Below are 25,618 nucleotides of genomic sequence, written 5' to 3'. Positions count from 1 at the left end.
TCGCGGGGCGCTGGAGTAGGCGACAAGACCTACTGGACCTCTCTTTACTTGCCCACAATTGTCGCCTTATTTCGCACCATCAGGTATCAGCTGTGCTAGTCCTACAGCCCCAAATTTGTCCCCAAATTTGGCCACTTTGTGAACGTTGTGGTTTTTTGAATTGAAGTATTCTTTCATATTTATATTAATGCTATACTGACGTTTCCATTGGTTTGAACCTTTTCCAAGATACCCGCATTTTAATTATTACGCATTCTTTGGCGTGTACCGTAGCAATATAAGACACGGGAAATGTGTATTGCCTAATAGCTGCACAAAAATGCTTCGCTTGTTGTGTTAAGACATTTAAATGTGAACATAGATGACTGAAAGCATCATAAGCGATAAGGAACAACTGAAACAAAACATGTTAGGAGAGAATACCCACATGATCACATTTATGCATATCCTTAGGGATACCCAAGCTCCATAGAAAATGCATGGGAAAGCATAAAGTAGGCGTGCTTCAACTAAATTTTTTGACTGGGCCAGCTTAAAATTTGGAGTGGACCAAGAGAAATGTCGAGGAGGTTGGCTAAGAGAAATTTGGGTGTAAGCCAACTTAAAATTTGGGGTTCGGCCAACGTAAATTGGCTGCGGTTCAACTTGAAATTTGGGGGTTGGTGAAGTTGAGATTTGGTGTGGGCTAACCGAGCTTTGGGGGTAGGCTAACTTGAAATAAGGGATGGGCTAACTGTTATTTGAGCGTGGGTCAACTTAAATTTGGTGGTGGGCCAACTTCAAATTTATGTGTGGGCCAGTTTAAATTTGTCGATGGGCCAACTTGAAATTTTGGGGTCGTTGAATCGGAAATTTAAAATTGGAGGGTGTGGCAGCTTGAAATTTCGGGGTGCATTAACATGAAATTTTGGGGTATGCTTACGCATACTTAGAGAACTTCAGTTGAGTTACTGCAGACTTGTTTTCCTCCTCTGTTCATATTTTGGGAGATTTTCGAAAGATGTCGTGACCTAGCGCCACCTGACCATGCTCCTCAAAAAGTGATTTTACTTACATCAGGCCTTCTGAACCTTCTGCCTCCTTACCGTTCTTATGCCTCCTCAATTCACTATCAGTTGTAACTTCTTTTAATTATTCAGATACCGCGGTAGTCTGAGGTGAAGGAACGACCATGGGATTGAAGCCGTTTAAATCAACTTTACCGTGGGCAAAGCAGCCGCTTTTCTGCACTTAGAATAAAGCTACTCCATTACTGAGCACAATTTTTGGCCATATAAGTAAATCCACAGTTAAAAAAATATGTAATTCTTGGCTTACTGTCGCATGTCGCCATGGTGTCATCGCGTAGATTGCGCGCTTTCATTACTGCGATAGCCAATTTGGTCGACTGGGCCATTAGGTTTCCTGCCTTCTGGAGTAAGCTTACCCTTTTGCCGAGACGCCAATTGTTTCTCCAGTTTAGTACAGATATGCAAGGCTGTTTTTTCAGCCTGTTAATTATTTGCATCCTCCGCAGTTACACTGCGAAGGTGTTTCTTTTTCACTACACTGTACTAATAAGTGAGCTTGTCTTCGAATTCTATTCGTTTAATTATGTTCTATTCTTGCTATCATTGTCTCAGGTAATGTACACGGAATACTCGGGCCCCCTCAAATGAAATGCTTTAGCTACTTGCCTGAGCATGTCCATTATTGTGACGCAAAGAAGCATAACTTGGACTTACTTTCTCCGAACTAAACGCAGAATTAAACGCTTACGTCATCTTGAACAGGTAGTCCCAAAAAGGCAGTCATGCAACTGGACGCCTTGCTTAAATCGCAATAATATATTAGCGTATTTACGCGAATCTAAAGGGATATTTATTTCGAGGTTTTTAGCCTCAGAACGGGCATCGCAGTTTATTCGAGTTTATTACACAAATGAAACGCGGCTTTCGTTTCTTTTCTTTTGGATGTTGCCTGCTCTCCGTGCAATATATTAGCATTACACTGCAGATGACTGTGGCCAAGGTGGAACTAAAAATATCGTGTCTTTCTATTCTTCCAAAGTAGTTTGCACATTTGTTTTACAGCGAGGAGGCCTGCTATGGCATAGAAAAAAAATTTAAGAAAACTTACAAATACAAAAGCAATGAGGCAGCAAGCCCAACAAGATTCTCTACAGAATGTTCCAGCTTGAACTATATATTCCATGTCTACCACGTATTCCACGGTTTCTGCTCTCGTAATGAATGAATCTGCGAACTGTAACATCACAAGCGTGACAAAGGAAAGTCTGGTTGAAGTAAGGACAAAGCACGCTCCTATTTTGTGCATTTGATACATTTTGGAATTCAGGCAACAAAATTGAGCATAATGCGTTTATTATAAGCCTTTAGGTAAATCATTATAATTGACATGCTAAAGGCAGCAATTTACCGGCCGCCAACGTTACTGTTTGTGATCACATTATAATATATACATTTTGGAAGGTTTTATTATTACGTTGTAAGTTTATTGTGTATGAGCTGTAGGTTATTGCTTCATTATATTGAAAAAGTCATTACTGCTTTGAGAAGAGGCTTCTGGAAGAACCACGAATAAGTAAAGCATTCGGTAATCTCTAAGTTACACAGTAGTTATTTACACAGGTGAAAAAAACCGATGAAGAAGGTATAACAGACGCGTTGCCGGGTCCAGCAGTGCGCATGCGTTTGTATACTTGAAAGCCGAATCTTTATCTTTGTTTTGCAATATCTAAAGGCTTATCTAAGGAATCGTTATCTTTGTTGGCGATAGAGCGGTGCTAAGCGACAAAAACACAAGGTAGTTATGCACTGTAGTGGTTCGATGTAAGGGTCAAGTACATAAATAAGGCCCCAGGCTCACGACATGAACGTAGATGCACAGCGCAACTAGGTCAACTGACAAGCACAACCGGTTCCGTTGATGAGCAGGCTATCGAGTCATGGTTGCCACATAAAAAATTTCTGGTCCTGCTGTTAAGCGCATAAGCGGGTACGATTGAGTTCGCGTGTGTGATCAGTCAGGGCACATCACCACGGACATCTACTTTTCTCAGAAGTCCCATCTGGAGGAGAAAGGACATTTAGACGAAATACACTATACTCCTGTTATAAAATAAAAAATTGTGATGAATAACAAGCGGCGTTGTAGAACGAGGTTGTCTAATATCGCCAGACACAGGGTCACCTTCTTACCCGGGTGATAAGCCGAAATGAACATTGACATCATCTCAGCTAGCATGTAATTGATATATGATTAAAGTCGTTTCATGTTAGGTTGTGTCTAGAACAAGCGAGTGTTTTCAGCGATGACAGTGGAGAGAAAGCAGTGAGCTAAGTGAGCGAAGAGTACTCTAGGATCGCAATAGTGAACATGAACGCGGTGTTGGAGAAAGCCTGTGACATCAGTTGTTCAGCTAGCCAGGAAGGCTTGAGTGGTAGCTTACCGTTGGGCGTTTTTTGGTAACCAAGGCGACAGACACACACTTTCCGAGAATAAACAGAGGAAAAGGACCGACTGATTTGATAATTAGAACTATAAAAGAACTCGTATAGCATTTCAGGAGACTGAAGAAGACAGTCAGGTCAGATGGAGAGCTTTTCAAGCTCTGGTAAGATAATATGTGGCAACGTAAGGACGTAAAAATAGGTATATGCCAATCCAAATTCATCAGCCTAGTAATACCTGTATTGCACGCCATGGTGGCCGGCTGCCAAGGCATCATGGTGTTGCGCATAACTGTTTATATTGTATGCTCGAGAATAACATTTAATACATCAGTCACATCAGAGGGACGTTTCTACGGTACAAGGTGACGTCTTGAAAAGAATAAGCTAGCGAATAGAGGCATTTAGCTAAGTAGAAGGTCACTGTCAGGGAGCATATAAGAATCGAACTCCCCAATGCTAGACGCTTGTGACCTAGAATCACCTAGGTGTTCAAGGACACGCCGCCAGATGCCGTCTTTACATTGCGCCTCCAAGATATTAGTGATTTTACTGCGTGTGCTTTGCTCTACGGAATATTGCTTTGGTAGGAAAGCGCTCAGGAGGCCAGAGTAGCTAGTAATGAAGGTCCGCTAACAGAACCTCAGAATAGCGTTGCTGTCAATAACAGAAAAGGAGGAAATCAAGAAAGAGAGCTCGCCATGCAATAGGATCCATAAACATTCAGGTTGGAAGAAGAAAGGAAAAGTGGGCAGAGACTGAGGAGCAGTTATATAGAGAAAAAGTAGGGGTCTATGCGGTTACAGAAACACGTCTCAGAGACGCGGAAGAGCCGCCAGGGATTGAGAATTGTGTTTGGGAAGGATGCAACAGAACTAAGTCGGAAAGAAAGGGAGAGGGAGTCGGAATGTTCATCCATAAGGGAGCCAAATGGAAAAGAATAAATTCAAAATGTCAAGACCATCTTTGGTTATCAGGTACAATTAGGGGGAAAGAAACTTGGCTGGGCGTTGCGTATTTGTGGACCGAAAATTATTGCGCACAAAATAATAAACAGTTCATTGAATGCGTAAGTACTGATATTAAGGGTTCGGAGAATGATGCCCAAATCATCCTATTAGGTGACATAAATGCCCACATACAGGATTTAGATGGCTATACCGAAAACAACGGGAAGTCAATGCTAGACCTTTGTGAGCGACATAACCCTGTTATCATGAATACAGGGCTAAGAGTGAACGGCAGATCACGTGGAAGTGGGCAACCGGGAATGGACTATTGCTTACTGTCTGATGACAGAAGGAATTCATGATAAGTTTAGAGAGATGGTCATTGACGCGGAAAGGTACAGCATAGGGAGTGACCATAAACACATCATTTTGGGAAAGGGAGCAAGGAGTGCAAAAGGGACAATCCAAGGTTGAACGCCGAACAAATAACAAATACACTCACTACAGTCGAAGAAGAACTAGGCATATGGCCAAGCAAAGTAGGGGAATATAATGAGCTTCTACGTGCAATAACGAGAGAAATACGGAAAGAGAAACAACATGTTCGTTGGAAAGGAAAAAAGAAACCGCGAAGCTGGTGGAACGGGGACATACGATAAGCGATCGCCCAACGACAGAATGCATCCCGACCGCACAGGTAGGCAAAGAAGGTGCCTACCTGTGCGGTAGGCACCTTCTGAAGTAGCCCGTAAATGGGAAATATGCCGGGAGAAAAAGCCTATGGTTCAAATACTGGTACAAAGAAAGATAAAAAGTCAAAGTGAACGTTGATTGTCAGAAATATGTGAGAAGAAGAAAGCCGCACCTAGAATATTTTAGAACCACGTAAAATTATTAGGCAGGAAGTCAACAACAACAACAACATATCCAGACGAAGATGGAAACAAACTGGAAGGGGAAGCTGCTATAAATTACATCCTAAAAATAACAGCCGAATCTTTCCAAGGCAATGACAAGGTTGTATTTAAAGGAAAAGAGAGCATGAATCAGAACCAGATGGAAAAGGAGCTGGTGCTGACAAATTTCAACTGAATGAACACCGAAGAGAAAATTCCTAAGCGCACCGCCTCAGGGTTAGACAAGGTTCCCGTTAGTGTAATTAATGAACTAGGACCGAAATGTAAGGAAGCTGTGGTGAAAGCACTAGAAAAAAACTTTAAGATATAGACGAGTACGAGATAGTTGGCGACAAAGTATAATCAACTTAATTTATAAAGGCAAGGGGGAGAAAAATTCACTTGAATCAATGCCATTCCCGTTGACCATTACATCGGCAATATACCGTCTAACAATGCAGGCAATTAAATTAACGCTGCTCTCATGGGCCGAGAATAATCGCATTTTGGGAAAACATCAGAATGGCATCAGAATAGGCAGGCGTTTGGATGATAACCATTTTGTTCTTACTCAGCACATTGAAATGTGAAGAGTAGGAAGCAGAACGTTAAATGTGTCCTTTTTGGACGTTACAGGAGCGGATGACAACGTAGACCGGAACATTTTGTGGGATATTCTGTAAGGGGAATGCTTAAATTGTCTACAGCCTTTGATAGATAGTTACTTAGAAAGTAAAGTTTGCGTTGAATGGGAATGAATGACATGCGAAGAGAAAGTTGATATCAGCAAGCGACTAAGTCCGGGGTGTCCTTTATCCTCACTGCTCCTTATGATGTACATGGTGAGGATGGAGAGCACGCTAGAGGGAAGTAATATCGGGTTTAGTATATCATACAAAGAGGCGGGTACACTAGTAGAGCACAGTGGTGTAGCCAGAAATTTTGTTCGGGTGGGGGCGGGAGGGGGGGGGGGGGGGGGGCTCACGTTGGAGCTTGGCCTCCACACAGAATTTGTCCAGGGATCAAATACATTAATAATAGCTGCATTGCCATTGCCGAAGATGCTGCAAGCAAATTTTTGAACGCTACGCACTGTCAAGACAAGTAAAATATCTATTTTTTCATAAAAGAATATATTATTATGTCCTAAAAATTGGGCCAGAAATAAGTGATATCAATGCTTCCATGATGTTCGTCTATTTATTAAGAAAGAATATATCACTCGAACTTTAGAACTATATGAGTGCGAAATCAGCAAAGCAGTGCATGCCGCTGATATTATAAATGTAAAGGCGGTGAAATGAACAAGTTGAGGACAAATATGTTAATGATACTTTGTCATTCGAAAGCCTTGCTTACATTTTTGTACATATTCAACAGCCAGAAAAAAATATCAGTGACGCTGACCTTCGTTCCGATGTACTGAGCAGGAGCATCTGTCACATGTTGCGTATTGTAATTGCACCGTAATCGTAGTCGCAACAGAGATCACATATAAAAAGCAGCAGTTCCGCAAAATGTACATTAGAAATTCGAATTAGAATGGAATACACAAATCCGAAGATAAAGTTTGATAAAAAGCAAAAAAAAACTATCTCTGGAACCAAACTTCACTGCATGTATTCACAAAACCTTGCAATAAGGTATTTAAATATACTTATAAGTAACCAAAAAATATACGTATCTAAGCAGCAGTCACTTTATACAGGGTGTTTGAGCTAATTTTAGCCAGAGTTTAAAAATATGACAATGCACACTATGTCGACGCGACCAAGTGCATGTTGCTCAGTTTTGTACGCAGTGTGTCACGCTATATTTTGTATTTTACTTAAGTAGATATTTAGTCTAGATTATTAAACCAACTTCTGAAGTAACGAAGATAGGAAAAAAATCCATTTAGACATGTGCAGAGTAGTTTGCAAAACGTCCGAATAAACAGTTTCTGTCTTTCTATGTATGTGTTAAGTATTAGTGTATTTCAGCTTACTGAGGATGCCCACGAAATACAATATACGTGACATGCCCGCTCCCACGTCGTGATTGCACTGCTCCCCAACGTACTGCGCACGAACAGTCATAGGCGCGCTACCACTTAAAAGGCGACAGGGCAACACGTGGGCGTTGGCTGTGCCATTTACGCCAGCGATGTGCTCCCCTCGCGAAAGTTCGTTATTGCGATAGGCTGACGGAACGGTTATCGCTCGTGCTGCCGGAAGCAGCAGGTCCGTCATTTCGCGATAGCTGTAAGCAAACTGAACACCACTAATTAAAAAAAACTCAGTTTTCAGAAGGCTGAAAATGGTGGAATAAGAGTATCATTAATGACAAGAGCCAGCCATTCACTGAGTTTACGTTTATTTTTCATGCACTTTCACAGAAAGCGCTCGAAGAGGTCACCTTCTGCAGCGATACAACACCGGGATCTTCTGAGAAGGCTTGCTGTCGCTTCCTTGAGCACCATGGGTGAAATGTGGTGGCAGACTTCAGTTACCTTCTCCTGCAAGGCTTCTGGAGTCGTGGCTTCCGTCGTGTCTACTTGATTCTTAATATAGCCCCAGAAGAAAAAGTCAAGACGGTTGAGGTCGGGTGACATTGCCGGCCACAGCACAGGCCCATTTCTCGCTATCCATTGCCCTGGGAAGGTAACATCAAGGCTTGCTCGTGCTAGACTGCAGCTGTGGGCTGCGGCCCCGTAGTGCTGACACAATATTGCGTCAAGCTGGGCAAGTGGTATGTTGCAGCAGAAGTCTTCAACCTGCCCTTTGAGGAACTGACATACCTCTTGCCGGTCAGAGTATTGTTAAAAACACTGGGTCAATGACTGCGCTGTCATATATTCCGCACCAAACGTTAAAAGACCACAGATATTGGTGGCAAGATCTTCCTATCCAGTGGGGATTTTGCTCACTTCTATAGCGGGCGTTCTGAACAATTACGTAGCAATTTCAGGAAAAGTTCACCTCGTCAGTCCGGATACCTTGGTGAGAAAGTCAGAATCCTGCTCCTCCTGAATCAAAATCCAATTCGCACAGTCGAGTCGCTTTTAAAGATCCCTTGACTCCAGGCATTGATGCAACTGCAGGTGATAAGTGTGCGGTCCAGCTGTTTTAAAAATCATCCAGGCAGTTGAGTTGGACACACCGAGCTGTGCGCTCACGCTGCGCGTGCTAGCATGTGGATTAGCCGCCATCGAAGACAATACGTTGGAGCGAGCCTCATTATTTATGACTGAAGCTCTCTGCCTCTTTCTTGTGAAGCTGCCGGTTTGCTTCAGCGACTCGTAGGTGTTGCATATTGTCATCGGGCTCAGCCGCGTACCCGGGTGCCAGCGTCGAAATATTCTTGCAGCCTGCCGTCTCTGTCTGCCTGCAGCTACTAGGGCAAGGATCATGTTTGCCTTTTCCTCGTTGGAAAAAGGTATCACGAAATTTCTCGCGCTTTAGCAGCCGATGCACGATATATGTTTATTGTTGTCTGGAATTACCACCTACCACTAGCACCACGTCCGCCAGTCGCTTTACGCAGGGCAGGAGATAACGGTTGCTAACTTAAACCGAACAGCCAACGCTTGCGTCGCTGCTCTGTCACTTTTTAAGTGGCAGCTAGTGCACCTATGGCTGTTTGTGCGCGGAAAGCTTGGGAGCAGTGCAATCACGACGCACAAGCTCGTATGTCACGTTGTGTTTCTAGTATTTCGCGGGATTCCGCAGTGAGCTGAAAGACACTAATACTTAATAGATAGAAAGACAGAAACTGTTTATTTGAACGTTTCGCATACCGCTCTGTAACTTTCTAATTGGATTTTTTTCCTAGCTTCGTTGCTTCAGCAGTTAGTGAATTAATTTGGACTAATTATATAATTCTCCATTTACTCTTATCCCCAATTCTTCCGAATCCAGGTCTCTGAATACCTCCCTGCCTGACGCCTTTCTTTATAGGGATTTTGTTGCTTTCTTTATGGAGGACTACAGTGGCTGTGGAGCCGCTATAAATGTCTTTCAGTATTTTTACGTACGGCTCGTCTACACCCTGATTCTGCAATGCCTTCATGACTGCTGAGGTTTGGACTGAATCTAACGAATTACCGAAAATACAAAAATAGCTACACAGTGCATACAAAAGCGAGCAACAAGCATTTGGTCGCATCCTCTTAAAGTGCATCGGCGTATCTTTAAACTATGGCTAAAATTAGCCACACCACCCTCCATAATGCGTTAAACAAGGCAATAAACATGTTGCGCAATCACAGATTCACAGATCACAGAATCCTAAGTGCCCCCCCCCCCCCCGCCTCCCTCCACTCCCCGGATGCATCGCGCGCGATGGTAGGCGGCGCACTTTCTTCCAGCTTTTCTCCGTTGCGCACCCAAGACTGACCCACCATCGTCGGCTCTCTCCCAGCCCCCCCGCTACGCTTTCACTCCCGCATACAGCATGCGGCGCGCGTTGACGCTGTTATCGCCCTCAAACTTCATACGGAACATGAATGCAACGACAGGAATGCGCCTTGAGTGTCCACCTAAATGCTATCGCAAAGATATAGTAAGAGCATCCGGCAAGTGAAGAGTCCCATGGTTCATTACTTTTCCCTAAAGTAGTTACAAAATCGAACTTTAAGCATGTGGCAATTCGCTGCGCCGCAACAATCTCTTTGTATGTGTGTGTGTGTGTGTGGGGGGGGGGTTTACCACAATCGAATGCCTACTTGGGGTACCTAATGTAGCTACCTAATTAATATCCAAGAAAACGTGAGACGATTAGTCCACAGAGAACCGTATGCATGCTGCTCGTTATCATACACTGGCGTGATAAGACTATCCGTAGACGTTGCGATAACATCGAAACGAAGGTAATAACCTCAAGCGAACGCGTTTCAATCTGTCGAGTCCCCACAATAGTGACCGCGAGCGACCATTGCTTCTTTTTCTCGTCTGCTAGCCAGAAAGCGTCTAAAACTCTGCGAGGCCAAAATCGCTCGGCCAGAGAAAAACGAACGCGCACCGCAGTTGTCAGGGCAACACGTGAAAAACGCATGATCTCTAGCTGGCTCTGGTAGCCCGGGGGTGGCGAGAACAAAAAAAAATTCTAGAGGCTCAATATGTCCTCGCGAATAAAATTCGAAGTACACAAAATAAATAAAACGCAGTTACCTTTGCTGGTTTTAGTGCATTGACATGGATGCTTTGGCGCAGGTGAAAGAGATGTTGATATTGTTTTCTGTCAGTTGATGGCACAAATGAACAATCACAACGATTCCTCTCATCGGACCTCGCTGCGTGCTTTGTCAACTTGTGTGATGGTGTATTGATTTGGCTTGTTTCGTTGTGTGGTCCTATGTACGACTTTAGAAATGTCAATGCAGCTTTGGCATCAAATGTTTATAAGAACATTAAACCCACAAAGATCCGGAATTGAAAATGTAAAGCACGACTTTGGAAATGTCAATGCACCTTTCGCATCAATACTTTATATGACCTTTATACCTATAAAGTTTCTGAATTGAAATCCATGCGCTCCGTAGATTCCTCGGCCTCTGCGAGATGCCGCGACGAGCCCACTCGCTATCAAAGTGTCCTTGAAACTTTGTGCTCATATGGGGATCTTTGCGTTATGTGACTCCAAGTACATGCACTGTAAACGAAAATAAACCCACCTGGGAGCTTTTAAGCGGTGATGTGCCCTAAAACCTCCCCTCCTCAATTATTTACTCCGATGTATGGGAGCAAAACAGCGCCATTCCCTCGTTTCACTCCGCTGGCTAGCTGCGGGAGTATTAAGGCGACATGACGCAATTTTACTCCGCTTAAAGATCTTGTTCTCCCGTGAAACTCCGACAGGGAGCTTTAAAAAACTCCCCTCCGCCGATACAGGTTGGTTACGTGGCGCTTCCCATGAGGCTGTGCGCCTCGCCAGCGACCGGGTGCGTTCGGTGGAGCGGGCAGTGCTCATGGCTGACAGTTTGTTTACGTCTGTGAAGTGTCGTTCCGTGACAGCGTTTCGTCAATTTGTTTCTCGTATTTCCTTCCAGAAAGTGTTATAGGCATGCCTGAAACTCACTGTATCTCAGCTTCAAGTACATTAGCTGTGATCACTTTGCTGACAACGATGATTGCAAGAGCCACGTTTTCAAGTGCGGAAAAAGGCTTAGGTATACCTCGAAGCTGCTCACTTGCTCGTGATGTCGGCTCACGTTCTAGCTGTGTTTTCGTGCTGCGTCACCCTGTCTTGTGTTCTTCAGTACGTGAAATGCGACTTCTATGTCCTTTTGAGTACATGCTAACAACGTCCAGTGTATATAGTGTTTGAAAGGACCGCGTAGCAATGGCAACAGCAGCCACTGTTCGAGCGACGACATCCGTGCTAGTCGCGCATGAATGGCGTAACCCAAGTTTGTTGTGGTGCTGTGTTGCCAGTGAGAATGACCGGAGTGCAGGCAACTGTTTTTATGTACCTGTGAATGGATATCCTCGCCCGAAGAAAAACGGTAGGACATAAGTATATATGCGTGCTGAAAATAAAGCTTCTTATTGAGCGATGTGAATGGAATTGTTATCGCGCATATAGGTTTTGGTCACGTCGTTGCTTCCGATATTGCATTAACATTATGCTATATCCGAGACACTGATTTAGACGCATGCCTGCTGGCTCCGAGTTTAGGGATTCACTCGACAGATCAGCGATGTAGCTCCTTTTCGCAACCGAGACAGATTGCTTGGAGGCAGAGCAAGTAGTGCGGTGTATAAAATGTATGACTGCGCATTTTTCGGTGTTACGTCGGCTGCTGCGGGTCATGCTCACACGTAATAATTTCTTGCTACGCTACCACTATATCGCAAAAATTTAATTTTGCTATGCAGCACATGCACTTACATTTTTCTTGCTTACTGTAACTAACGCACTACTTTTTGGCCGCGAACGCCGGCAGTGTGCGAAGTCGCTTCAGCACTCACAGAATGGCATGATAATTTTGAAAAATTACACCATTAACTTTTTTCTCTCACTATTTTGAATTAACAGTTTTGTGTTGATTAAGGTATTCTGTTAATTTCAGAGAGGCAGATCTCGTATGAACGAGCATGTGAGTCGTAATTCTAAAAACAGCACAGCTGCTGCCTAGGTGGTTTCGAGGCACACAGTATCGTGGCTATATATACTGGCACCGTTGCTTCTTGAGTATCGCGTGTACGTGGGATGTCTTTCAAATTTCTGCATTGGGCGTTTCTGAAATGGTTATGTATGTCATGATATATGTGATTTCATTGACTTGTTTCGTCGAATTTGACGCGGTCTCGTGTGCATATTTCGAAATTTGACCAGCAGCCTCTGCATGTAAACATGTACGCGCAAACTCACCCGATGCCTCTTTTTGTACTCCCGTTGCACCTCGAAAAAACTCCGTCAATTGCAAAGCAAAAAATAAAGAAAAGACAGAAAAAAGAACTCCATAATTCCACGCAAAAATTCCGCTCGTACGGAGTAAAAATTCTACTCCGATCATACGGAGCATAATAAACTCCGAACCGGGGGGGTCGCTAGAGGACAAGCAGTATACTCCCACCTCGGAGTGATTTCCGTTTACAGTGTGGGCATTGCCACGAAATCCAGCCCGAGTTCGCCATCTTCGCGCCAAAATGTATTTTCGGGTGCGAAAAGTACATTCTAGAGAAAATTCAGAACGATTTCCGGCGCCGTTGGTTGTTTTGGTTGTCGGTGCATCGGAGCACGAAAAAATATCCGGGGGGGCTGAAGCCCCATAAGCTCCCCCCCCCCCGGCTACGCCACTGGTTGAGCAAGATCTTTCAGGTTTATTTATGCGGCCGACATTGTGTTGCTAGGTAACAAGCAAAGTAATTTGCAACGTCTGGCCAATATCTGGGGACAGGAAGGCGAGAATTTGGCGAGATATACGGAAACACGGGAAAAAACAAAAACATTAATGGGGAAGAGAAATGCAGCCATATAAAAGCATATAGCGCTATGGGGATACAATAGGAATGAGGTGCTCCGAGGTTTGTGGAACGGTGTAATGGTTCCAGCATTTACTTTTCGAAATGCGGTTGTTTCCTTAACATCAGGGGTACAAGCAGGATTCGATGGGAACCAAAAGTCAGCGGGGCGCCTCGCGCTGGGAGCTCACGGGAAGACTACAAATGAAGCGGTCTGTGGTAATGTGGGCTGGAATAGTTTTGGAGTGAGGGAAGCTCACACTAAAATTGATTATTAAGAACGACTGAGGAGTATGGAAGAAAGTAGATGGGTTGGGAGATTGTTGAGGTATTGTACGGGAAAAACATTGATTCGCAGTGGCGAAAAAGAACTAGAAAGCTTACCAGCAAGTATGCGGCCTGTAGGGTGGGCAACACGGCAACAAAGAACGTCAAGCGGGAAGTGCGAGAGGCTAAAATAATGTCACGGGTGACGGCAATGGAAAAGAAACTTGCCATGAGTAACAATTTAAGGGGGAAAAACGAAACCAGGAAAGAAACAATTTATGGTAACTCAAAGGGAAGGTCATTACGAGACGAGGATGCATCAGGAAGTCGAAAGCTTCTATGAAGACGTGGAATCGGCGATGGGTAGAGTGAAAACAAAATACACTATACTGATGGGCGATTTCAATGCCAAAGTAGGCAAGAAGCAGGCTGGAGACAAGGCAGTGGGGGAATACGGCATAGGCACTAGGAATAGCAGGGGAGAGTTACTAGTAGAGTTCGCGGAACAGAATAATATGCGGATAATGAATACCTTCTTCCGCAAGCGGGATAGCCGAAAGTGGACGTGGAGGAGCCCGAACGGCGAGACTAGAAATGAAATAGACTTCATACTCTGCGCTAACCCTGGCATCATACAAGATGTGGACGTGCTCGGTAAGGTGCGCTGCAGTGACCACAGGATGGTAAGAACTCGAATTAGCCTAGACTTGAGGAGGGAACGGAAGAAACTGGTACATAAGAAGCCGATCAATGAGTTAGCGGTAAGAGGGAAAATAGAGGACTTCCAGATCAAGCTACAGAACAGGTATTCGGCTTTAACTCAGGAAGAGGAAATTAGTGTTGAAGCAATGAACGACAATCTTGTGGGCATCATTAAGGAATGTGCAATAGAAGTCGGCGGTAACTCTGTTAGACAGGATACCAGTAAGCTGTCGCAGGAGACGAAAGATCTGATCAAGAAACGCCAATGTATGAAAGCCTCTAACCCTACAGCCAGAATAGAACTGGCAGAACTTTCGAAGTTAATCAACAAGCGTAAGACAGCTGACATAAGGAAGTATAATATGGATAGAATTGAACAAGCTCTCAGGAACGGAGGAAGCCTAAAAGCAGAGAAGAAGAAACTAGGAATTGGCAAGAATCAGATGTATGCGTTAAGAGACAAAGCCGGCAATATCATTACTAATATGGATGAGATAGTTCAGGTGGCTGAGGAGTTCTATAGAGATTTATACAGTACGAGTGGAACCCACGATGATAATAGCAGAGAGAATAGTCTAGAGGAATTCGAAATCCCACAAGTAACGACGGAAGAAGTAAGGAAAGCCTTGGGAGCTATGCAAAGGGGGAAGGCAGCTGGGGAGGATCAGGTAACAGCAGATTTGTTGAAGGACGGTGGGCAGATTGTTCTAGAAAAACTGGCCACCCTGTATACACAATGCCTCATGACCTCGAGCGTACCGGAATCTTGGAAGAACGCTAACATAATCCTAATCCATAAGAAAGGGGACGCCAAAGACTTGAAAAATTATAGACCGATCAGCTTACTGTCCGTTGCCTACAGAGTATTTACTAAGGTAATTGCAAATAGAATCAGGAACACCTTAGACTTCCGTCAATCAAAGGACCAGGCAGGATTCCGTAAAGGCTACTCAACAATAGATCATATTCACACTATCAATCAGGTGATAGAGAAATGTGCGGAATATAACCAACCACTATATGTAGCTTTCGTTGATTATGAGAAAGCATTTGATTCAGTCGAAACCTCAGCAGTCATGGAGGCACTGCGGAATCAGGGTGTAGACGAGCCGTACGTAAAAATACTGAAAGATATCTATAGCGGCTCCACAGCCACTGTAGTCCTCCATAAAGAAAGCAACAAAATCCCTATAAAGAAAGGCGTCAGGCAGGGAGATACGATCTCTCCAATGCTATTCACAGCATGTTTACAGGAGGTATTCAGAGACCTGGATTGGGAAGAATTGGGGATAAGAGTAAATGGAGAATACCTTAGTAACTTGCGCTTCGCTGATGATATTGCCTTGCTTAGTAACTCAGGGGACCAACTGCAATGCATGCTCACTGACCTGGAGAGGCAGAGCAGAAGGGTGGGACTGAAAATTAATCTGCAGAAAACTAAAGTAATGTTTAACTGTCTCGGAAGGGAACAGCAGTTTACGATAGGTAGCGAGGCACTTGAAGTGGTAAGGGAATACATCTACTTAGGACAGGTAGTGACTGCTGATCCGGATCATGAGAGTGAAATAATCAGAAGAATAAGAATGGGCTGGGGTGCGTTTGGCAGGCATTCTGAGATCATGAACAGCAGGTTGCCATTATCCCTCAAGAGAAAAGTTTATAACAGCTGTGTCTTACCAGTACTCACGTACGGGGCAGAAACCTGGAGGCTTACGAAAAGGGTTCTACTTAAATTGAGGACGACGCAACGGGCTATGGAAAGAAGAATGATAGGTGTAACATTAAGGGATAAGAAAAGAGCAGATTGGGTGAGGGAACAAACGCGCGTTAATGACATCTTAGTTGAAATCAAGAAAAAGAAATGGGCATGGGCAGGACATGTAATGAGGAGGGAAGATAACCGATGGTCATTAAGGGTTACGGACTGGATTCCGAGGGAAGGGAAGCGTAGCAGGGGGCGACAGAAAGTTAGGTGGGCAGATGAGATTAGGAAGTTTGGAGGGTCAACATGGCCACAATTAGTACATGACCGGGGCAATTGGAGAAGTATGGGAGAGGCCTTTGCCCTGCAGTGGGCGTAACCAGGCTGATGATGATGATGATGATGATGATGATGCATCAGACCACGCACCCAAAAGCGAGATATAAGAAGGAAGAATAATAATGTGCTTGCTGCGGTAATGCTAGGGAAACGATGGAGCATGTTTTATTATAATGTGAAGACATCTGCCCAGCGGTCGGTCAAGGCGCCACTGGCCTCCTTGAAGTCCTTGGGTTGAGCGAGAGCAGGGGAAAAGTAAAGATGTCCAGAATAGAGATTATTAAGGGGCTATAAGAAGATTGGTCGAAGAAAAATAGGGAAACGACAAAAAACGGAGACGTACAAAAGCAAAGTTCACAATAGGGGGTCAGAAAAGTTTGTGGAAATTCATCGTGTTTTTTTTTTTCTTTTTTTAACCTAGGTTTGACATTAGACAGTATAAAAGCAAGAGCTTTGTTTCGCAACCCACCGGCCCATTCCAAAAGAGATGCTCGTAACATCCATCCATCCATCCATCAATGAGGCGCTTCCTGCTGGCCAAGGTAAAGCATCGCGTGTCTGTGTCAACAGCAGCAACGAGAGAAGGTGGCTGCCGGGAAAAAAAAAAATGCTCTGGCAAAGGCGCACGTGAGAGTGGATCAGAAGCTTTGTTTTGTACACAAGTGCGATGTTCGACGGTAAAATGATATTTTTGTAACGTTCATATATGGCGAGCAAGGCGACCTGCTGGATTCTGTAAACACTACCTCTATGTAAGCGACATATGGTTTGCACAGTAAAAGAAGCACCGTTCAAGTACATGCCAGCGGCGTGCCTCATAGTAATATCGTACTTATGGACACGTTAAACCCCGGAATTTTATTTTTAATATGCTGAGGAAGGGCAAGTCGGTGGTTTTATAAGTTGCATCGGTGGCAGACATTAATTTCACAAGTATGAGTCTGATTTTGTGCAAGTCCGAGGACGTACGAGATCGTGAGCACGTGTTCCTGAGTGATCCTGCAAGATTACAATCTTCGCGAGCTTTAAATTGAGGGAGCCTAGGTTGGTCTGATTTCTGGGAATATGGAGGCTGAGTGAGTCAGGCTGTATCAGTCTCAAGTAAGAATGAGTTAGACTTAGCACTGCTCATTCTGACTTTTGTCAGTATGAATGACGATTAACTGGAAATTTGTTTTGTGCGTGAGACGCAATGAGGTGTGCATATTGATGCGTTAGCATTCTTGTGTACTTCCCATACTTTTTGAGACTATGTAACTTCGTATTATGCATGCATGTATTTTTATGTAAAAAACACAGTAGGAATACTGTGAAAGAGAAAAATAACTTTTATTGGGCAAACATGTGCCAACAAAAACAGGCTACACTTAAAGCACAACGATGGCAGCGAACAGAGTCGGCGATCGTCGAAAATTTCATCAGTGGGTGAAGCGCATCGGCTTTTATACATCAGTCGTCAAATGTTCAAGACTAATAGCTGGGACCCGTGTGTCTTCGACAAATTTGTACGGTATTCGCGTTGCGCATACATGAAACCAGATTACGCAAGGTTTGGTGACAGACAGCGGATGGAACAATCGATAACGTTCAAGGAACTTCCTATACATGCAGGCGTGTCCTGCGCTGTGCGATAACATTTGTTAGTGGGTGAAACGTGTCGCCCGATAAAGACAAACAAGTCCACGTGTCCCTATGTGTGTTTGGATGATGGAAGGATGCATTTGTATGTAGGTGTGCGCGCATGTGTGAATATACGTCTGTGGACGAATGGGTAGGCCATCGGCCTGCTGTGCTCAGGAAACAGGGTTAGAAACCCACCGTCGGACCACCTTGAATCACTCAGTATGTGGCAATATGTACATATGGAGGCGAGGCGGAAACAAGCACGAATGCTATTTGTGCAAGGCGAATGCTGAAGGCACCAGCTCACACTGAAACATGGCGGCCGAAGCGCCCCAGCAACAACAATGCTTTGTCATCATCTCTTGCCTGCACGTCTTGTTCTGCATCACGACCTACGCCGGCGGAGTTTGATCTCCAACCCGGCGCAAGCAATTATGGCCCAGCAAAGACACGCATGTAGGGCTTTAAACGGGAGACATAAACAACATCAGTTCTTGGCTGTACGGACGACGCGCCTGGCACTTCGTTAGGAATCGCGTATGTCACATCCGAAAGCTGTCGCAGGATTCTGTAGACACCTGAATATCGCAACAGAAGCTTTTCGGATAGGCCCGCAGGTCGAGATGTTGACCACAGCAGCACAAGGCAGCCAGGTAAATATTGCACGTCTCTATGGTGCTCATCGTAACGAGACTTCTTGGAAGCACGGGAATCAGCGACGCGAGCGCAGGCCATCTGGTGGGCCTGTACCGCCATAGAAATTGTATCGCGCGCATAACCGGCGTGCGACTGTGTCACTTGTGAAAGTACAATGTCCAGGGGCAAAACGGCATCACGGCCAAGCAGTAGATAAAGCGGTGAGTAACCTGCACTCACATGCCAGGACGAATTGTGCACAAAGGTGACATATAGCAGAGCAACGTCCCAGTCCTGGTGGTCTACAGAAACGTAGACAGCTAGCATGTCGGTAAGCGTTCTCTTCAGTTACTCTGTGAGGCCGTTAGTCTGTGGATGGTAAGCGGTGGCTGTTTGATGCTCAGCCGAGCATAGGTGGAGGATATCATCAATGACCTTTGACAAGAATTTACGTCCGCGACCCGTGAGGAACTCACATGAAGCACTGTGGTGCAGGATGCCGTTGTGTAGGTGGAAATCTGCGACATCAGCGGCACGTCAGCAGAGCTCCCGTAATGGCGAAGCACCTGGCCTGATTCGGAGGAACCACCCCCATTTGTTGAGAAAGAAAAAAAGGCCTAATAGGTCGAGTCCCACGCGAAAGCATGTCTCAGCGTGAATATCGATGGGTTGTAAAAGCCCAGCTGGGGTCATTGGCAACGGCTTCTGGTGTTGGCACTGTTGCAAGTAGTCACATACTGGCGCACAAAATGGTAGAGGTCGGGCGAGAAGGAACGGCGCTGGATTCGGTCTAAGGTGCGAGTAACATCGAGATGCTGGGCGGTGGAGCGGTGGAGTCTTGGAGTTGTTGAAGCACGGTGGGTTGAAAGTTCCCCGGTACGGCCAGCAGTAGGCCAGCACCATCCGGGCGCAAGTTGCATTTGTAGAGACTCCGTCGTAAATACAGACGAGGCGAAGGCAAGGATCAGGAACTGGCGAGCTTAACCGATCCATGAGGGTTAGCCGAAAGGCACCCCGGCGCTGTTCATCGCCAATGTTAAGGAAGCCTGAGATGGACATAACGCTAGTGTCGGAGTCGAGGTCTGTCGCTTCGGTGGGTCAAAAGGGTGGCGGGACAAGCATTCGGCATTCTGATGTAAGCGGCCGGATTTATACACTAGATGATGTGATAAGTTTATTTGGAATCCGGCGATTGGGAGGCCCGGGCCTGGGGCCGCCTAGATGGCCACTGGGAGCTGCTGCTCCCGTGCGACTTCCTTGGCTCGCTGGACGGCCCAAAGTTGGTCTTGCAGTTCTGAGCTGAGCAGCGCGGCCGACCACCAAGCCCGTAGATTTTATGGGGAGACTGCCATTTTATTTTGGTATATTTCACATCCCCACAACATGTGTTGAAGGGTGGCTCTAACAGACTTGCATAGCTTGCACACATCGCTGTCGTATATATCGGGGTAGAAAGATTTTAGTTGCACGGGACTCGTGTAAGTTTCTGTTTGTAGTCGCGTCTAAGTAACAGACTCAACTCTGTTCAGTTTAGTCTGAGGCGGGGGTAATACTCGCCTCCGATTTCGATAGAAACTAGAGAGAAAGTGTTCTTTTGCATGCGCAATTCCCAACACCCGAGAGGCCCTGGAGGGCCCTTCAACGAGGAGGGCCAGCAGAGTGCTTGGTGGTCGGTAATTACGCGGAAAAGTCGAAGAAATAAATAGGTAAATGCGAAACTTTGCTATCACCCAAACCAGTGCAGGGCTCTCTCCTTCCTTGATAGAATACTTGCGCTGGGCCGCGGACGAATCACGGCTTGCGTAAGCGATAACGCACTCTTGTCCACGCTGAATTTGGGCAAGAAAAGCGCCAATGTTGTGACCACTAGCATCTGTACAGTTTTCAGTAAAGGCTGAAGGGTCAAAATGGGCTACAATCGTGGAGCTCGTTAAGAGTCTGATGAGACTTCTGAAGGCTTTGGTTTGCCGCTGCCCCACGCGAAAGCGATGTCGTGCTTTAAAATGTTGGTGAGAGGGCGAGCAATGTCACCAAAATTTTAAACGGAGTGCGGAAAGTACGAGCATAAACCTGTGAAGCTGCGAATGTCCTTAACTGAGCACCGCACAGGAAAGTCTTGCATGGCTCGAACTTTAGTCGGGTCAGGTTGAATTCTGTTGGCGTTTACAAAGTGCCTGATAACGGGAGGATCGATGTGACACTTCGATGAGATGAGCTGAAGTTTCGCAACACTAAACACAAGAAGTACAGTGGCGAAACTCTCAATGTGAATTTCAAGGGCTGGAGCAAAGAAAAAAACAATTACGGTGCCGTGTTAACAAAGACACATACGATCCACTTTAAGTCTCAGAGAAGAGAGCCCATCATTATCGCGAACGTCGCTGGGGTACTGCAAAGCCCGGAGGGCATGACTTTGATTTGAAAATGCCCATCAGGTGTAATAAAGGCTGTGTTCTCGCAATCCTTCTTATTACCAGCGATCTGCCAATAGCCGAGTGAAGCTCATTCGATGAAACATATTTCGCCCCGTGCAAACAGTCCAGTGCATCATCGCCACGAGGCAATGAACATACGTCCTTTCTGTTGATATTGTCCAGATGGCGATAATCAACACAAGATATCCAGATTTCGTGTTTTTTTCTCGACTAGGACAACTGGTGAGACCCATGGGCTAGCGGAAGGCTTGATGATGTTCTTCTTCAGCAACTTCGCGACTTCGCCTTGAAGGATGCTGCGCTTTGCTGCAGACACGTGTTAGGGGTGGCGATGGGCGGTACGTGCGTCAAGGGTGTGAACCCAATGAGTGCCTACGGCTGTCTGGCCGAGCGGGGGGTGATCGAAAAAAAAAATATCGTGGTAACTAAACAGAATGCGCCTAAGCTCTTCAGTTGAGCTGGAGAGAGGTCGGTAGTTATCATTTTATCGACGTTGTGGTAGGGTGACGAAGCGGAACGGGAACACGTGATGATAGGGCTGACAGAGGCTAGTGGGCGCGAGTGGAGATATTTGGTGCTCGTGCACAGGTGTCAGACAGACCACTGTCATGTTACCGGGAAGAACATTGGTAACAGACTCAATGTTGAGAACGGGAGGCCAAGTAGAGTTATTTGCATTGGTGACAACGATACTTCGGATGGCGACGCCATGCTGGTGAATTACGTCGACAAGCGGATAAACGGTGTAGTCACCATCAGCAACATGTGATGGAGCGTTAAAAGGTACAGCAGTAGCGGCTTGAGGTGGCCATCGGGCGATTTCGGTAGAACACAGGGACAGATGATGTGCATCAGAAACAACGTAGCTGTCAGAAGGAATCTCCAACTGCACGACACCTGCAGCGCAGTCTATAAGGGCAGAATAGTTCGAAAGGAAGTCCAGCCCCAAAATTATGTCATGCTGACAGTGCTACAACAGAATAAATAAGACGGTTGCTTGATGGCCGGCAATCATTACTCGTGCTGTACACATGCCGACGACCGGTGGCGTACTGCCGTTGGGAACATCTACTCTGCGTGTACTCATTAGAGGCATTTGGAGACCAGTGTCGACGAGGGACTGGACTGGGATTACATCCACGTCAACGCATAATATCAGACTATTTCCAGGCGGGGTCGTTGATGTAGCGTCACCACCGGGAGATGCCCCGTCAAGTCTTCCTGCGGCACAAAGGCGGGGGAAGCGGAGCAGCGGGCCTATCGGCGACTTATCGACTTATCGGCGAATGTGGCCGGGTGGATCAGGTGAAAGGTAAGTTGTCGTTATTCGTAGATGAAGGACGCACAGACAAACGGGGAGCACCTTGATCTCGAAACGTAGGACCAGAAGCTCCCCCTAGGGGGTGATGACCAACAACTCCAGCAATGACGAGCGATATGTGCAACACGCGATCAATTGAAACCAATTGGCCTATCACCTCGTTCTCCAGTCGGGCGGGTTACTATGGCAAGTTGGAACCACTGCAAACGGGGAAGCAGTGGTTAGGCGGTGCCGGTTCTGACTAACAGCGGAATTGCGAATACGGCAGAGATACGGGAAGCCTAAATTTGCTATCTCGTGTCTGACAATTTGCTATCTCGTGTCTGTATATGCGAGACAGAGCATGCCTTGTCTGGGCATTACTGACGAGGAACGGCGGGTAACATGGCTTCGAACTCGCGAAGAATTAAACGCGTCAAGCTTTCTTGTCCAAACAGAGGTAGTCCACGTGGCTGTTCCTCACACGAAGAAGCCGACACTTTATTTGGTAGCCTGTTGAATTGCTGCGTAATGCGGTGACTCTTCTTAAGTTCAAAATTTCGGCACTCTTTGGTGATCGCGTCCCCCAAGTCATAGCTCTTGCAGATAAGCAGGTTGCATGTGTCATCTGCTGTGCCCTTCACTATGTGGCCAATCTTCTCGGTCTCGTTCATGTCTGTCAGCTTTATGACAGAGCGCGAGGACATCTTGAATGTATGCCACGTAACATTCTGTTGACGTCTGGGCACAGGTCGGTAGCTCCTTCTTTGCTGTCAGCTGACTGCCAAAGGGTTTTCCAAAGAGGTCTTGAAGCTTCGGCTCGACGGAAGAATCAAACAGTCAGCATTCGAGATAAGCAAGAGACGTTTAGAGTACTTGTGAAAAACAAAAACAGGGAAGAGATTGATACGACCGGATCCCTTCAATCATGGCTAGCGGTGCAAGGTAGATGTTGAATAAAGAAAAAGAAAGAATAATGGGATTTAAACAAAAATGCTAGGAAAAAAAACATGTACAGCACACCTGATTAAATCTAGCAGGTGAGGTGGCTATATTTCACCGCCCCGTTTCGAAATGGATCATCATCATCTTTTTCATCATCGCAGTCGTCGCCGTCGTCGAAGCACGAGAGAGGAGTCCTTTTGACTCATGACGCGTTTGAAAGCGTTCGCACGCCGCGGCGCGCCATGCATCTTGAAGCCCATGCGCAGGCTTTGCAGTCGTGATGCTACATGCCGTCGTATGCAGCTATGGAATCGCGAGTGCGGAATTTCGCTGCAGTACGTGTTTCACACATGACTTGTTTCGTTGGTAGCAATACGTTGTGTTGCTCCATTGATTCAATTCTAAACACGCATTACTGTCGAGAGGCATCATAAGATGGGTTATGTTTAACTTTTTTGTCTTTTGATGAAAGTTACAGCGGAGAGTAGGAGCTTGAAGCACACTTGTTGCACGGTGAAACATTCGTTCACTCATGGGGCATGTGCGACATCCTTTCAACATTCATTTTCGTGCAACGTTTAGTGCAGCATTCCCTCTGAAGTGTCGCTATAACAATTATCATCCTGGAGGCACTGTCGTCGTCATGTTGTGATGCCAAACGCTGTGGCGTAACTTCCAATCTTTGCGTAGTTTACATATCCACAGTAAGTTGGAAGCGTTCACTGTACTTCTTGCGAAACTGCTTTCACAGGCAAGTTAGACGCGGAGTTCACCTCGACGATCGTGAAATTGTGAAAATTTCTTGATTTTCTTTTGGAAATACTCCGCCATCGATATACCGCGGCAACAGCCGGTAATGTACAGGTAATGAAATGCCGTTAAGGCTTGGATCTGCATTATTCATGACAGACAGATTCGAAAAATAAAGTGATTTTTGTTTGGAAAAGAACGACGAATGCCTGCTGCCGCCAACACATATTCAGCATCTTTCTGAGGAAGGTTGTGTGTTTTTCAGGCATAATTATTGTACCAGTTGGATTCGGTCTAATCCGCTCGCCGCAAATTTGTACAACGAAAGTGTCAGAAGTATTTTTTATTCCGATATTGTTACGGAAGGATAAAATATGCGAAGGGAGAAGATCGCGATACGCTGGCTGCACCTCTCCGTGTCGATGTTGGTCAGCCGTCTTTACCTATGCTGACTCTGTGATATATTGTAAATACAGTCTTTCCATACTCCCAACATCACCGTAACATATTGGCCGAGGTGCGGGGTACCGCGGCTGGAAACGGAGCTCCGCAATGGATGTCACATCACCGTCGCCACAATAAATAAACGGAGGACGTGGGATCAACGTCGTTGCCCACTTTACGTCACCGTCACCAGCTACGTCACTGTCCCCTTCAGTTGTGTTTGTGCAACCCAAGGACCCTGAACTTTCTGCGGGACCGATGCCACCGATATTGAGGAGTGGGTGGCGACATGCGAACGCATGAGTGGAATCAAAAGATGGGACCGTACGCTTATGCTACCTAACCTATTGTTCTACCTAAGAGGCACGGCAAAGGTATGATACGAAAACCACGAAGACGAGCTAACCAGCTGGGACTAATGCAAATAGAAGTTGACAGAGTTGTTTGGCAAACCAGCCGGCCTTGAAATTGCCCCAAAGCCGGAACTGGCCTCCCGCGCCCAATCCCTCACGTAAGGCCGATCGCGACATGACAGAAGCTGAGAAGGTTGCACACGCGTAAATGGCATTGCTGACGACGCCTGTATTCTGTTCATGTGCAAAAGCATGTCGACAGTTGATGCTATCATCAAAGGGTGCCGACGATTCAAGGAGGCCAAAAGTCGACGAGTGTTGCAACCATTCGCCACACTTCCCAATACTGCCTCAACGTCGACGTGTGAAAACCATCCCGCACAGCAGCTCGCGTCGCCATCACAGGAGGTGGTGCGTATTGTTCGATGTGAACTCGATGTGGTGACGCCCGTAGCTTTCTGTTCGCGTAGCCCTGATGCTACCCTTTTTTCAGTTCCTCTTGTACAAGCCATCGTTCGCCAGGAGCTTGAAAACATTGGTTGACATACTGTTTGGGCTGTCGTCAACCCCAGAGCCAACGAATGCCCTTCCGCTATTTTCGCTCCAACCCGATGCTTCTCTCTGCGTTATCCCAACCGGACTTAGTGGAGAACTGAAGAGCACAGGCCAATATGTTTCACCTGTCGCCGCATTGGTCACGTCACCAGATACTGTCACAACTGGTGGCCTTCAACACCTCGCACGCCGACCAAGCTGAGCAGTTTTGTTGGAACTGCCTGCAATGTTTCGCCCACCACCAAGTCTAACAGCGCCAACAACTCTTCTAGGAATACGTGATACAGTCGCTCACCATCGACGCGCGGACACCAGTCTCGGTC

The sequence above is a fragment of the Dermacentor andersoni genome, chromosome 4, assembly GCF_023375885.2.
Source record: "Dermacentor andersoni chromosome 4, qqDerAnde1_hic_scaffold, whole genome shotgun sequence".
NCBI lineage: Eukaryota > Metazoa > Arthropoda > Arachnida > Ixodida > Ixodidae > Dermacentor > Dermacentor andersoni.
The sequence above is the reverse complement of the archived record's forward strand: the minus strand, read 5'-3'. Positions refer to the sequence as shown.